Source organism: Rattus norvegicus, chromosome 1, assembly GCF_036323735.1.
Source record: "Rattus norvegicus strain BN/NHsdMcwi chromosome 1, GRCr8, whole genome shotgun sequence".
NCBI lineage: Eukaryota > Metazoa > Chordata > Mammalia > Rodentia > Muridae > Rattus > Rattus norvegicus.
Genome location: NC_086019.1, coordinates 22,234,781 through 22,248,767, shown reverse-complemented (window position 1 = coordinate 22,248,767; position 13,987 = coordinate 22,234,781). Strand labels below are relative to the sequence as shown.

Here is a 13,987-nt window from a genome sequence, read left to right as displayed (position 1 = left end):
TATAGATAGGGCAGAGAGTCTTGCTGCTAGAAATAGAAAAAATCCTCTAAGTAAGACTGCTTCTTGGACGGCGGACAAATTATGTGGAAGGGGCTCATTCACCTCTGAGAAAAAACAGCTAGGGTTGTCCCCGGGTGTACTCGCTCAAACAGTGCAGGCTGCCTTATCCGCCTGGAGAGCGGTCCCTGCTACAGGAGCATTCACCATCCCCCCCTAACTAAAATAATCCAGGGGGCACAAGAGCCCTACGCTCAATTTGTGGGGAGACTACAAAAAGCAGCTGAAAGAATCTTAGGTCAAAGCGAAAGTGAGGGGCTCCTCGTTAGACAACTGGCTCTTGAGAACACTAACTCAGCGTGCAGAGCCGCACTGCGAGGCAAGACCAAAGGCAAGACCTTGATATTCCGGGAATGATTAAACTTTGCAATGATGTCGATTCCTTCTCACATCACGTATCCAAGTCTATTAGTCTGGCGATCGGGGCTGTGTTCCAAAAAACCGGAGATTCTGGTCACCCTAGAGGCAAAACATGTTTTAAATGTGGACAACCTGGTCATTTTGCTAGAGAATGTAGCGCCCTTAACCTGAGCCAGTCCCCTAATCCTGCCATTGGTCAAGGGGCCTCTAGGTCCACTGCCCCGGGAATTTGTCCCCGCTGTAGGAGAGGCCATCATTGGGCAAAGGAATGTAGGTCTAAGACTGACGCTAATGGGCAAACCCTCCCTGCGGTCCAGGGAAACGGACAAGGGGCCCCACACTGGGGCCCCTATCCACAGGTGACCACACGCCCCCAAGTGCAGCATCAAGCTCCTGCAACGCCAACTCATCCAGGGCAACAGCAGGGAGCGCAGGAGTGGACCTGTGTTCCTCCACCACCAGGATTATAACCCCTGAGGAAGTGACTAATATCATAGAATCTGGAGAGTTTGGGCCCCCGCCGCCTGGCATGTTTTTCCTAATAATTGGGGCGAGCCTCAAGTGCTCTTCAAGGACTTGTCATCCTTCCCTCTGTAATAGATGCTGACTATTCTGGAGAAATTAAATTTCTAGCCACTGCCACGAGGGGCCCCTTAACGCTTAGGGCCGGACAACGCATTGCATAAACTCTACCGCTTCCCTTCATGGGACAGTTTCCTCACATGGAAGAAGGACGTGGTTCCTCCTTCCCGGGCTCTTCAGATGTCTATTGGGTTCAAAAGTTAACTGATAAAAGACCCATGATGTCTCTTTGGCTCGATGGCAAACAGTTTCAGGGCCTTTTAGATACGGGGGCGTTTGCAAAGGTGCTCTCTTCTAGACAGTGGCCCTCAACCTGGCCCCTTAAAGCTACCGCCACACATTTAAAAGGGATAGGCCAAACACAGGATACACTTCAAAGTTCAAAGCTCCTGACCTGGAAAGATAAAGAAAATAATACAGGCATGGTTAGGCTGTTTGTAGTTTCTGGACTCCCTGTTAACCTCTGGGGAAGGGATATTCTTTCCCAGATGGGAGTGATGATGTGTAGTCCCAATGAGGTCATTACTAACCAAATGTTAAGGACAGGATTCCTCCCTGGAAAAGGATTAGGTAGATATGAACAGGGAATTACAGAACCCTTGATCCCCACACCCAAAACAGATAGAGGAGGTTTAGGAGCAGACCTTTTTTCATAGAGACTGATGTTCCTCCTGCACTCCAGACTGATCAAGTATCTTGGAAGTCAGATGACCCAGTCTGGATCGATCAGTGGTCCATGCCTCAAGAAAAGGTTCAAGCGGCCCTACAGTTGGTGCAGGAACAATTATTGCAAGGGCACCTTGAACAGTCCACGTCACCGTGGAACACCCCTATTTTTGTCATAAAAAAGAAAAATGGTTCTTGGAGATTGTTACAAGACCTTAGAGTGGTTAATAAAACTATGATCCCTATGGGGGCCCTACAACCTGGTTTGCCTTCCCCAATAGCTATTCCTAAAGGCTTTTATAAAATAGTCATTGATATAAAAGATTGTTTCTTTTCCATTCCCCTCCATCTGGAGGATTGTGCCCTCTTTGCCTTTTCTATCCCTGTCATTAATCATATGGGCCCTAATCCCCGCTTTCAATGGGTGGCAACAGGGGATGGCTAATAGCCCCACCCTGTGCAACAATATGTGGTTCAAACTAAAGATCCAATGAGGCTGTGTTTCCTGTCTGCTTATATTATTCATTATATGGATGATTTGTTGGTTTCTTCCGCTTGTTTACAGGAAACCCAAAAATTAGCCCAAATTATTGTTTTAGCCTTGCAAAAAAGGGGCTTCACTATTGCCCCTGAAAAAATTCAAACACGGGGCTGGGGATTTAGCTCAGTGGTAGAGCACTTACCTAGGAAGCGCAAAGCCCTGGGTTCGGTCCCCAGCTCAAAAAAAAAAAAATTCAAACACAATACCCCTTTTTGTTTCTTGGATTCAAATTAGAACCTACATCCATTTATTCTCAAAAGTTAGCAATTAGAAGATCGCAGTTACATACCCTAAATGATTTTCAAAAACTTTTGGGTGATATTAATTGGCTTAGACATTACCTTAAGCTGACCACCGGTGATTTAAAACCTCTATTTGAAATCCTGAGGGGTAGCCTTGATCCTAATTCCATTAGGGTTTTGACTCCTGAGGCTGAAAAGTCTCCACTAAAGGTTGAACAGGCTATTAGCCAACAATTCATGGGTTATTTCAGCCCCTCCAAGACACTGTATCTGATCCTTTTTGCAACAAAGTTTACACCCACAGGCCTCCATGGCAAGATAATCATCCACTAATGTGGATCCATCTGCCCGCAACCCCCCTAAAATACTTCCTACTTATCCCTCCTTGATTTGCCAGACCATTTTTTGGGGGCTTAAGCTGGCTACCCACCATTTTGGCCGCGATCCAGATATTATCATTTATCCATATTCACAAGAGCAGCTTGCTTGGCTGCAACACAGACATGATGACTGGGCCGTCCTGCTGTCCATTTATCAGGGAACATTTGATACTCATTTACCAGGAGATAAATTATTACAGTTCCTCCATGTTACCCCCTTTGTCTTCCCAAAGGTTACACATCTAAAACCTATACCAAATGCCTTGACTGTTTTAATAGATGGATCTAAGAATGGAAAGGCCTCCTTTGTTGTTAAAGATCAAGCTTTTTCTGTCAATACACCATATGCTTCTGCCCAATTGGTAGAACTTTATAGTGCTTTAGAAGTATTTAAATTAGTAAATCAATCATTTAACCTTTTTTTTCTGATAGGCATTATGTAGTCAGAGCTCTCCAAGTCTTAGAGACTGTCTCTACCATACAACCTTCAACACCTACATTTAAACTATTTTCAGAAATACAAAAACACATAAGGGCCTGGCCAAACCCATTCTTTATGGGCCATATCAGGGCTCACTCGAATTTGCCTGGTCCTTTAACCAAAGGAAATGATCTAGGCGACAAAGCCACTAGGCTGGCCATGATTGCTTTTCTTAGTGATTCCTTACAAGAGGCCCAAATGGCACATTCGCTTCATTACCTTAATGCTCAAACATTGCAGCTTAAGTACAAAATTACTAGAGAACAAGCCAGACAAATTGTCAAAAATTGTAAGAACCCTACTTCCTGAGCCACACATTGGGGTTAATCCTAGGGGCCTTATTCCAGGAGAAATATGGCAAATGGATGTCACCCATGTCCCATCCTTCAGAAAATTAAAATTTGTACATATTACCATTGACACCTTTAGTGGATTTATATGTGCCTCTGCACACTCAGGAGGGGCCACAAAAGATGTTATTACTCATATGCTCTACACATTTTCGGTTATGGGACAGCCCAAAATGCTAAAAACAGATAATGGGCCCGGCTATGTTAGTCACAAATTTAAACAATTTTGCTCCCAATTTCAGATAAAACATATTACAGGCATACCTTGTAACCCTCAGGGACAAGGGATTGTGGAACGAGCCCATCAAACCCTTAAAAATACACTGTTAAAGCTTACTGCCCAAGAAACTCTTTATTCTCTTAAAGGCAGTGCTAAATTCTTATTGTCCCATGCCTTTTTTGTTTTAAATTTCTTAACCTTGGATAATCAAGGGCGTTCGGCTGCCGATCGCTTATGGCACCCCTCAACCAAGATGGATCACGCTCATGTTCTCTGGAAGGACCCCCTAACTGGACAATGGCAGGGTCCTGACCCTGAGTTGGTCTGGGGAAAAGGGTCTGCCTGTATTTATAATTCTAAAGAGGGGGGAGCCAGATGGTTTCCCAAAAGATTAATAAAGCCTTATAACAAATTCCAGGGTGGCGCCTGAGAACAATCTATTTTTCCTTTCAGATGATGACCTGCTACTGGATTACGGTGTGCCTCCTCTCCCTCCCGTTGAAGATCATCTGAGCACCCTACCGGGTCTTCAACTATATCTGGGTTATAGGAAACCAAGCAGGAGATATTGCCAATCCCACCTCTAGTATATCAGGCAACACCCCCTGGTCAACCCTTGAGGTCGACCTGTGTAAACTAGCTATGGGAGCGCATCCTGATTGGGGAGTTCCTGAGATTTTCCTTCCCCAAGAGAAGGCCCCAGAATTAAATAATGGAAATTTAGATTTTGGGTGTGCCAGCAGAGGTGGCAGGAGAGCCCTTGCTTTACATTCTGGAGGGATTTATGTATGCCCAGGACCCCACAGGGATCGTTCTCTTGGTTACCACTGTGGATTTGATAATGAGTATTATTGTGCATCTTGGGGTTGTGAGACCAGTGGAGATACCTATTGGGCTCCGTCTTCTTTCTGGGACTATATCAAAGTTAAGAGAAAATTTCCCCCTAACCCTAATGTTCCCTTACAACCTAATGAGGCCAACCATTTGCCTGCCCAGCCAGTAACACTATGTCCAGGGGTTGGTGCAACATTATCCAAACAATATTTACAGACGCAGGCAAAAGACAATCGTGAGCGAATTTGCGAGGTTACACCTGGGGCCTGCGCCTTTTCAAAGAACATAAAAATATTGGGCTAACTTTTAAAATTAAGTAACAAAAACACTGCCATTTAAACATCAGGCCTCTATTGGACCTAATCTTCAATTATATAATTTTGTTCCCTCTCTGCCTAAAAGGGGCTCAGAGCCCAAAAACTCAGTGGCCATGCAGGCCCCACAGGATTCCCTTTTGACTACTTTGTTTCAGCCAACCATTCCTCAAGGCCCCATGCTATCCGCACAAGTCATTCTTTCCATCCTTAATGCGTTTGCCTCCGCTCTACTCTTTCAAGAGCAGATAAATAATTCCTCCAAATATGTGGAATGTTGGATGTGCTTTTCTGCCTCCCCTCCATTTTATGAAGGCATTGCCCTTTTTGGAGAATTTATATATATACCAATGAATCCAATGTCCTATATAGAGGCTTTTTAGGATTTGCCCTCACCAAGGTATCTGGGGTGGGAAGCTGTATTTTGGGAGAACATATGCTCCCTCCTCACCAGCTGTTAGAAATATGCAACCATACCTTGGTTGTTGACAATCATCATGAGTACCTGCTCGCCCCAAATCATACCTATCTGGCATGTTTGTCAGGGCTGACTACCTATATAATAATATCTGATTTCTTGCAACAGCGCGATTACTGCATATTGGTGCAACTACTCCCAAGACTCAGCATTCATGAGCCACAGGATATTTTAAATTTCTGGGACAGGAACCCTGGTGTACCCCATCGAGAAAAGAGAGAGCCTATATCGGCCATCACTCTCGCAGTCCTCTTGGGGTTAGGGACAGCGGGAACAGGCACAGGCATCGCTTCTCTTGTGACCTCCCAACAAAACCAGCAATGCTATCATTTACTTAGTGCTGCAATTGACCAGGACCTAAATGAACTGAGAGAGGGCTTAGCCAATTTAAAAGATTCTATTGCCTCCCTTTCAGAAGTAGTACTACAAAACAGGAGAGGACTCGATTTGCTTTTCCTACAACAGGGAGGGCTTTGTGCTGCCTTAAAAGAGGAATGCTGTGTCTATGTAGGTAAGACTGGACTCGTGGAGGCCAGTCTAAGAAGGGTGAGAGATAGCCTAGAAAAGTGAAAGAGAGAGCAAGAACAACAAGAGTCCTGGTATAAAAACTGGTTTTCTACATCTCATGGCTCTCTACCTTGCTGCCTTCGATTTTAGGACCCCTTGTAGTCCTGCTTCTGTTGATTTCCTTCTGTCCTTGGGCCTTTCAGTGACTCGCATGCTTTACTAAATCACAAATAGATTCTGTTTTGCCTAGAAATTCTGTTTCAGTACATTATCATCGCTTGGAGACCAGAACAACTGAGGATGACCAGAGAGACAGCGAACAAGGCGAGGTGCCCTCAATACATTGATAGAGGCTCAACTTCCACAAGCTCCTAAAGTAATGCCGTCTGGCCCCTACCCTTTTGTCCCTAGGCTTTTAGGGGGAATGGTAAGATGACCCAAAGTAGCCATCTCAGTGACGGGCAACTTCCTCTAGCCCCTGACCAACCTAAGACATGGAGCCTTGAGGACGACAAGGTAATCCTACAACAGGTAAGGCTGGGGTTTGAGAGGTCCATCCTAAGACAGAGATGGCTACACCTCTTTCGGTCATTTGCTCCTCTGCCCAGTTTCTCCCCAGAAATCTATGGTCTTCTATAAAAGAAAAAAGGGGGAGATGTAGGGAGCCATTCTGAGCTATACAGTCACAAAACGCTCACCCCTAAGATGACTGCTGCAAGATTATGAGATTGTTGGACAAAAGCCTTTCCCATAAACTGACGGCACAGGAAGATTCTGGGAACAATCACAGGATGTTTCAGCCTGAGCAAACACCAGATGTCTCCACCTCATGACCTCTTTGCTTCCTGCTATCGCTGCTAAGAATACCCTCGCCCCTCCCTCCTTTGTGTTTCACAAAGGTCACTTCCCCTATCTGAAAGCCTTATAAGCTGTAACGCTCGCCCCAATAAATGAGACCTTGACAACAGAACCTTGCTTGGTCTCCTTCTTTTCTCCTCCCGCCACCTTGACCCTCAGGTAGCGCCGCTTCGGGACCCTGAATAACTGGACCTGCTGGATGGTTCACTCTACATTTATGTACACAAATGCAACACAGCCACACACCACACCCAAAATTAAGATTAAAAATAAATCTCACAAATACTATCCTGGAGCACATCTTAACTGCCTGAAATAAAGGAAGATGCTCCCTTGTCTAACACAGTTTTGAAATATGACAGAAAGACAATCTACTGATTTAATGCAATCTTCCCACCTAATTTAGCCAACTTGTCATTTGATATATACAAACTCATCGCTGTTGTGACAGGCTGAGATTGTCTGAACGAGATCTAAAACAAACCACAAATGTAAAGAGATTCAGTAATTGGTTCTGTTTGCATTACAGGGAATTGCAGTCATGCTATGTGACCATGTGATGTCTAATTTAAGTTTACAGATTCACATGACATATTTAGGAACCCAGGCTTGTGGATTATCCATACCGTGAGGACTAGAAAGTCATCCGTGCTTATCTTTGTGTTTTTGGCACACGAAGTTTCGACTAACAGATAATGGATTGTTCATCATTCATTAAGGGACCAAGAAAAGATTTAAATCTGAAAATATCTTCCTCCAAGATTCAGGAACATTGTGTAAGAGGAGACAGAAAGAGTGTAAGGGCCAGACAATGGGCAAGGGGCGTTAAAAAAGCAATGTCTTCTGGACACAAAGTGTCAATTGTAAGGTGGATTCACAGAAGCCATGGCGACGTGCAGCATTGCATTATGGGACAGGAAGGGCTTTACAGGGCCACGCCCCTGAAGAGCTATTGGCAGTTAGGGATGCTGTTGGAGGAGAGTCATTTTCTTTACTAGTGAAGCCACTGGTTATCCATGCTTCAGTAAATAAAACCCCACTCGTAATTATACAAGTAACGGTAATCAAACACAGTGGTACACCAAAAAAAAAAATTTAATGAAAGTATGAGGATATCTTCTTGAGAAGAAAAGTTTTAGCAAGAGATGAGGGGGCAGGGAAACCAAAGAAGGTAATGAATGGTAAATATAATCAAAATACATTACACAGATGTTTGAAGTTGTTAAAGAAAAATATGAAACAAATTTGTATGACTCTTGTGGTTATGTTACTTATTAAGTAAGAACTTCATGAGTTTCAGAGCAAAAAGTTAATAAGCCTTTTATTATTTCTCTTATTAAAAGTAGAAACACAATTGGATAGAATGAATATTCTATTCATAACATACACCTAATGGTCTGAATATGACTCAGGACAGTGTGTTGCCACGGTGACAATGTTCGGTGTTATTATACACAAAGCCAATGGCAGTATATAGGGATTAGTTGGAGAAATATCCAGTTCCTTTCCCTTTTATGTGTGGGTTCTAATAGACATTATCCCAGTTCGATAACTCAAGCTGTCCTGGGATTTAAATGTGGGTCTGAATGTTGTTCTACAGTAGAACTGGGGAGAACTCAGTTACCCCCTTAATAAGTACATGATGAGTGCCCCTTCAAGCTAAGTGCTCTACACATTTGGTACTAAATAGCTAGGATTTGCTACTAAATCCTAAAGCTACTTCCTCATAGGCTCAAAGTTAATGTTGGAATGTCATCTGGTTTCTTGACCCTCCCTCTCCTCACCTGTCATGTAAGTATTCCTACAACAGAACACATGGAAAGAGGGAAAGGCAGACGCCTCCCAGTTCCTTTCAAAGTAATGTGGCATCGTGACTGTGATACTGACCTTCAATTGTACAAGGCCAAGTAAATGAAAAGTTGATGTGAGCAGTGAGTCCCGGGACAGTGGGTGTCAGATGGGGGTGTGGCTTGATAGTGCAGATATTTGTGTCGGAGGAGTCAACTGAGGAAATAAAATGCTGGTCCAGACACATCAGGCAGGATGTGTGTTTTCTGCACCTGTGTCTGTGAGCTCCACCTTAGAAAACCTTGGGGGGTTGGGGATTTGGCTCAGTGGTAGAGCGCTTACCTAGGAAGCGCAAGGTCCTGGGTTTGGTCCCCAGCCCCGGGGGAAAAAAAAAAAAGAAAACCTTGGACTCAGAAGGCTGACCTCAAGCCCCGTGTGGGGAGAGTGACAGTGCTTGGTGAGAGCTGAGCAGGATGCATCCTGAATGATGTGTCATGGAAAGGTGTATGAGGTCATTGCTAGGAAGTGGGCAGGGCTATCCAGATAAGCTATGCTGTTCCCACAAGAGTCAGCATTAACAGTCTGTCATGGGCTGTCACGGCAGAAAGCGACAGAGAGCCTCAGTACAGTACTAGTGGACTGAGAGGAAACACAGTAATGGCCAAGCATTTGACAGACAGATAGGAGCGACCTGTGTGCTATTCAGGCACCACCCCCAGACTCTGGGTCTTTATCACTGCAATCCAAGCATGTTAACATGCACAGTAATATGGGGGGATGGAAAGTCTGCTGTTGTCTAACGAGTTATTCTCTATGATTCCTACCTTTTTTTCTGTCTTTTATCCAAATGGTGAAGCATAGAGAGGGCTAAACAGGTTGTCCAGGAAGTCGGTTGTCTGTTGAGAAACTCATGGACAGTGCAGCAAAGGTTTGAGTAAACAAAGAGTGCAGGGAGTTATAGGAGCAGGGGTAATATTCTAGCTTGTAGTAATAATATAATTGGCACACCTGAGACCCAGGCCTACAAATGAATCGTTATCTGTCCTATATGAAATACCAGAAAAGTCTTATTTTCCCTGAGTTTGTATGCAGACAGACATTATGATCCTAGAGGAATCTGAAACCAAGAAAATGTTTGAGACCCATGACAGAACTCTAAGCATGTAATTCAATCCCACTTGTTCTCCCTAAATTGTAAACACAATTGCAAACCACCAGCTTCCCCGGTGACAATAACCACTTTTCTGCCCATCAGGAATCTATTACAGGCCAGAGGAGATTGTATCTCAGGAGGTGGAAGTGCAGGGAACTAGGGCCATTTCATAACAAGCTACTTCACAAACTCCATTTTTAAGATACAACTGTCTATGTAATTTTTTCCCCTAGAAGTCAGAAAGTGCTAAATTGCTTTAAAACAATTCGTTCAGCAGTCAGGACAGGCTCTGTCTGCCTAAGTGCCATTAAAATGTGTTCGTTTTGTCCTCCCTGCCCTTCACGATTGACTTATTCTGTGCATCATTAAATTATTCATTACAGTGTGGAGGAATCACTCAAAGTGGCTAGCATTTAGGTAAAATAGCTGATTTTCTGTGAAATAAAAGTTTTAAAAATCAACTTTAGAGGAAAAAGTTGAATGGAACAGTAATCGCTGAAAAAAAAATAAAGATTAAGAGAACGACTCAAGATCTACCTCCAATCATTTTGCCACACCTGGGTGATTTTATATTATACACAGGTCGCTCCTATCTGTCCGTCAAATGCTTGGCCATTACTGTGTTGCTAAAATGATTTCTGAGCATAAAAAGAGGGAAGTATTTTCAATTTATTTTTTCACACCTCCAATTCAGTTTCAAAAATTTCTTACACCAAAACTGATATAGATTGGACAAAAGAAATAAAACATAGATCTCACCCATGAATTTAGAGCTTGCTTGCTTGCTTTCTTTCCTTCTTTCTTTCTTTCTTTCTTCCTTCCTTCCTTCCCTTTCTTTCTTTGTAGAGCTAATAAGAGACCACAGTAGGGCCTTTCCCATGTGCCTTTTCTTTTCTTTTTTACATTTTTTCTTTTATTGGATATTTTATTTATTTACATTTCAGATGTTATCCCCTTTCCTGGTTTCCATTCATATACCCCCTATCCTATCCCCTATTCCCCTGCTTTTATGAGGGTGCTCCCTCACCCACCCACTCCCTCCCTCCCACCTTTTTGCCCTGACATTCCCCTACACTGGGGCATTGAGCCGTGACAGGACCAAGAACCTCTCCTCCTGTTGATGCAGGACAAGGCCATCTTCTGATACATATTTGGCTGGAGCCATAGGTCCATCCCTGTGTGTTCTTGGGATGATGGTTTAGTCCCTGGGAGCTCTGGGGGACCTGGTTGGTTGATATTGTTGTTCTTCTTATGGAGCTGCAAACCCCTTCAGCTAATTTGGAGCTTTCTTAAGTAATAAATCAGAACTGCCATGCCAAGGCTCATTGCTCTGTCCTCATAAATTTTGTATTTCCATGCTGGAGTGTGAAGGAAAGTCAAAAGAAGAGAAAATGGATTTGGCTCTTCACTTCAAATTACTATTGCATGGAAGGCTGAGGAAGAAGGTAGAAGGCAGCTATAAATGAATTCCAAGATGTTAAAAATGAGTCACAGAAAATCACAGCTGAGGCGTTAAATACAGTGGTATTCTGTGATATGCTAGTTCCCTCACAGATCAACACAGATGACTAGTAGTTAATATTCTGTGCATGTAACCTTTATCAGTCATCTGTAATTGTTATTTCAGAGGTTTTCTGCTGAATAAGCTCACCTTTTCTAGTTCTTTCTGAACTCTGGCTGGCTGGCTCAACTTAGCTGTTCTAGTTCAAAACTCCTCTCCAAGTTGACTGATTCAATCTGGCTTCTTTCAGCTTCTGGCTGAATTGCTCTGCTTGACCTCATATTAACTTTGACAATATATTCTAATCTCCTGGCACCTTATTCTCTGCCTCATTCTGTTTTCACCTGTGTCTAGCTTGTTCTGTCTACAACCTATCTTTATAAAAACTGCCTCCTTTTTCTCTCTGTCTTTTTCTCTGTCTGTGTCTCTCTGTGTCTCTGTATCTCGTGTGTGTGTGTGTGTGTGTGTGTGTGTGTGTGTGTCTGTCTGTCTGTCTGTCTGTCTGTCTCTGTCTCTCTCATTCTTCTCTTAAGTAACCTCTCTTTTCTGCCTGTTTTCATGAGAGTATACGATCTCTGACTCAGTCTGTCAAATCTTTCACTGATTTGTCACTTTATCTGCCCCTTACCCTCAATTAGACATCATTTTCAAGCAGGGCTGCTTTTTCTCTGCAAAGGATCTTTACTTTCACTGTTAGGGATTCAAGGTGTGTTCTAAGGGCATGTCTATAATCCAGCCGGAGGGATTCAAGGTATGCGGTGTGTCTGCATTCCACCTGGAGCACATGGACCTCAGTCTTTGGATGTGATCCCTTGCCATGTCGCTGGGTTAAAATTCTGCTATAATATATACGACGTGTTATCCAGAGAGTTGGTTGTTTGCAACAAAAACACTGCTCACTTGAGTTCATTTATAGTTTTCATTCTGTGGATAATTTTGTCTCTGGGTCAGAATGGCCCAGTGGTCAAGTCACTGACTGCTCCATGGTCTGGTCCAACCTAGTCCTTGTGACCATTTTCACAAAATGTGATTTATGTAAGCATGAATGAAACTGATCAAAATTGCTTCAAATGCAAAAAGGGAAGATTTTCAAGTTTTTATTTAAAAAAATTACCCAAGACTAAAAAGTGTCAATACATTGGTCAAGTGGTAGACAGGCAGACTGACAGACATTCCACAACATGTACATGCACACATGTACACACACACACACACACACACACACACACACACACACCCCAAATCATGTTTATACTTACAATATACAAAACACTGTGAAGACCACTGAGCAGGTGACAAACAGTGTCATTATAGATGGTTTTTGCTATTGTTCTGAGACAGGTCTCAATTTAGCCCAAAATGGCTTTGAACTCCCTATGCATCCAACAATAACACTAAATTCCTAATCTTTCTTCCTCCCACTAAGTTCTGTGCTTACAGGTACGTCCACCAGGCCCAGCCAAGGTAAGCTCTTAGAATTATGTCATCTCCCTATTTTAGGACAGAGTGTGTTTCCTTTTTACCTAATTCTGGCTGGACTCTGACCTATTTCTTTGACTCTATGATAAATTTAAACTACGGAGGAGTTGAAAATATGATGTGATAGATTACCATGTGCTTGTCACTTCGCTTCCCAGAATAGCAACAACATTCCAAACCCAGAGTGACTTTGACCACTAGAATTCTGCAGGGGGGAATTCTAGGACTAACTGCTAATGCTCCCACTTAAAGCCTAGGTGCCACACGGGAAGGAAACCCAGAGGGATATGAGGAGAAGTCCCCTGGCAAGAAAACCAAGGTCTCCAGTCAGCAACCCCAGCTAAGCTCCAAGTAGGCAGCTATCATCAATGTGAGGAAGGTGGATTGAACCCTTCCAGACATCCCAACAACCTACCTTCCAAATGCAGGAAAACAACGTGGGCAACCAAAGAGATAAACTGTTACTTACTTGAGCAATGCATAGATGAACCCGCCAGCTACAGTTTTTTTGGAGATTTGTCCTGTGTGCTAAAACAGATGCACATAAACAGGTTTACCAGATGAACAAAGGATACACAATATAGTGTGAGAATGTGGCTTTCTAGCCCTCTAACTCAAGAGTGTATCTCTTCTATTAACTAAACTTAGGTGATAAGAGAATGGCTGACTTGAGTTAAATAATGGACATTTTATCATATTCAAAAATTATACTCAAGGTTGGGGATTTAGCTCAGTGGTAGAGCGCTTGCCTAGGAAGCGCAAGGTCCTGGGTTCGGTCCCCAGCTCCGAAAAAAAAAAAAAAAGAACCAAAAAAAAATTATACTCAAAAAGTCATCTACAGGCACCCAGTCAGGTTAGTTACACATTTTCTGCTTCAAGGCAGAAACATGGAGGAAGTAGAGGTCATTTCATTATGATAAATACAGAAAGAAAGCAATAACATTTTCTTATATGTGGAATCTAGACACAGAAGAAGACAGGAGAGCAGGAAGGACTCCACTCAGAAAGAATGTACACAGAGAATCAGGGAGAGTAAGGGAGGAGTACATCAAAGTTCTTTATACACATGTAAGAAAATGTCACAATGAAAGCAATAGTATTTTATATATTTATTACTAAACACATTTTAATAAACAGTAATAAAATAAAAACAACACATTTATGAAGAACAAACTAAACATGAAACTTAGAAAACA

General features: G+C 42.9%; 1 long non-coding RNA gene across 5 annotated transcripts in view; it reads right to left on the bottom strand.

Annotated features, from left to right (window-relative positions):
* Positions 1-382: 382 nt before the first annotated feature.
* LOC134484967 (uncharacterized) overlaps positions 383-13,987 on the bottom strand; it is a 40,562-nt gene continuing 26,957 nt past the window's right edge. For 2 of the 5 annotated variants that reach the window (XR_010062803.1, XR_010062805.1), the window contains exons 2-5: positions 13,261-13,319; positions 1,644-1,829; positions 1,140-1,393; positions 383-516 (exon numbers count right to left, since the gene is read on the bottom strand). This is a non-coding gene — a long non-coding RNA (uncharacterized LOC134484967). Of the gene's footprint in view, positions 517-1,139; positions 1,394-1,643; positions 1,830-6,142; positions 8,132-13,260; positions 13,320-13,987 lie in introns of those variants that run through there. The other 3 variants (XR_010062806.1, XR_010062807.1, XR_010062804.1) reach the window with 3 other exon arrangements.